This window comes from Pyxicephalus adspersus, chromosome 6, assembly GCF_032062135.1.
Source record: "Pyxicephalus adspersus chromosome 6, UCB_Pads_2.0, whole genome shotgun sequence".
Classification (NCBI taxonomy): Eukaryota; Metazoa; Chordata; class Amphibia; order Anura; family Pyxicephalidae; genus Pyxicephalus; species Pyxicephalus adspersus.
In genome coordinates this window covers 34,814,779-34,817,056 of record NC_092863.1, presented here as the reverse complement: position 1 = coordinate 34,817,056, position 2,278 = coordinate 34,814,779, and the positions used below count along the sequence as shown (strand labels likewise).

Sequence of the window (2,278 nt, the reverse complement as noted above, 5' to 3'; positions counted from 1 at the left end):
TTATGCAGCGCTGTACGTACATTAAATAGGTATTGTAAATGACAGGCAGATAAAATAGTAGCACAGGAGGAGGAGAGGGCCCCGACTTGAAGAGCTTACAATTTAGAAGTTTATTTTTTACATATTCATTTATTTTCACATTCATTTTTTTTAATAATGCTCTGCTGAGCTTTGAATCCCAAAACAGTGAACTGCTAAATGCAAATGAAAAGCACATCACTGTTTTTTCTTTTAAATGTGCCTTCTGCAATACCAATATTTTAAAAGTGCAGCCTATAATATTTATTGTAAGATTTTTTAGCTATATGTCAGAATGGTGGTAAAGTAAGGTAGCTCCCACAATAAAATAATAGGATACTTGCTATAGTCACTACTAAAAATAGATTAATGCAGTGTATACAGTTATACTATATACCATATATTTTCAACAAATGACTTATAAATTAATCTGGATCATTTGAATTTGCATGTCTATGATTATCAGAATGGTAATAAAGTTCTTGCCAGTTATAAATAATAATTATAATTTTAATAACCAACATCTAAATATGGGACTGATTTTTTAAAGCTTTCCAAGACTTGAGAAACTAAACTGTCATAGGTTGGCAAATGTTTTCAATCCTGGACCAGTTCTATTCCAGATTTGCAGGATCACTCAGGTTTATCTATGATAGTCTATCATAGTCTCCAGTCTTTAACATATCAGGTGCTGGCTGGAACTCTTTCACAGCCCCTCCACATTATGATAATTGCAAAATCCATAGGAAAAACAAAGATGTTGAAGACCATATGCCTTGTTTTATTTACTAAACTCCTATTATAAAAAAGTTATGATTAAGCGCTTTATAATTAAAGGGTTCAGGGCATCTTTTTGTTGTCATTGCCTAATCTTTGTTAGTTTTTTTTAGTATAGACCTCAGATTAAGCTACCACTTCATATTTTCAAGGCAAGCTTCCATATAGTTTCCTTTACTTCTCTATTCCTCAAACAGTAAATGATAGGGTTGAGTAATGGTGTTATGATTGTGTACATAACTGATACCACCTTGTTGTAACTCAGTGATTGTGCTCTGCTCGGCCTAGCATACATGAACATTGTAGTTGAATAAAATATAACAACCACAAGTAAATGAGAGGCACAGGTAGAAAAGGCTTTCTGGCGCCCACTTGATGTTGGGATGGCTAAAATAGTGAACAAAATAAAAAAGTAGGAGATAACAGTCAGCAGCAGAGGAACAAGAAGTATAAGAAGAGCAAGAATAAAGTCTACAAACTCTGCAGTCCTCATATCTGCACAAGCCAGGTTAAGTATTGGTGAGATGTCACAGTAAAAGTGGTTTACAACACCTGAATAACAAAATGTAAGACTGGAGATGTAGTAAACTTTAATTAGGGAAATAGTAAAGCCACCAATCCAGGAAATTAATGCTAGTAGGAAACAAAAGTTCCAGTTCATTATGTTAATGTAATGTAAGGGCCTGCAGATGGCCACATAGCGGTCAAAGGCCATTACAGTCAATAGAATAGAAAAATTCAGTGCAGCCCAAGGATAGGAAGAAGTAGAGCTGTGACATGCATGCTGTAAATGAAATTGATTGGTCTTTTAGTAGAAATATAGTAAGTAGTTTTGGCACAGTGACAGTAACATACCAGACGTCCAGGAAGGACAGCTGTCCCAGGAAAAAGTACATAGGCTTGCGTAGCTTTGGACTAGTCCAAATAATACCAATGACTAGAAGGTTTTCCAATGTAGTTAATAGATAGCCTAATAGGAAAATGAAGAATAATAAGACCTGTATAGGTCTGCTTGTTGGAAAACCTAAGAGATAAAAGCTGTACACTCCCATAGTCAGGTTTATTTTTTCCTCCATTGCTTGATATGCATCCTGTAACATTTCAAAATATAATTAAACTTACATCAAGATTTAACACATGAGAAACAATTGTGTTTCTAAAAATAACCAAAGTGATTAAAAAGTAAGCTTTAACACAGTTAAATAATAATACCGCACTATGAATCACAGTTTAAACTTTCTTAAGCCGGACAATTAACATGCACATGGAAACTCTGCCATAGACTTATCTATATAGATACAGGTAGTCCCCGGGTTAAGGACATCCAACATTTGGACGACTTCTAGATACGAACGGGGCTTCCCTGTTTACATGTGTGCAGGATGGAGGCTTGATGGAGGGGTCATTCGCATGACTTGCAGAAGAAGTCCTATGCTAAACGCAGCTGATACTGAGCTCTTCTACAAGCTCTTGTAACTCTTTA

The 2,278-nt window shown here is 35.3% G+C and overlaps 1 pseudogene; it reads right to left on the bottom strand.

Annotated features, from left to right (window-relative positions):
- Positions 1–934: 934 nt before the first annotated feature.
- Positions 935–1,871, bottom strand: LOC140332677 (olfactory receptor 6B1-like; annotated as a pseudogene).
- Between the last annotated feature and the right edge of the window lie 407 nt (positions 1,872–2,278).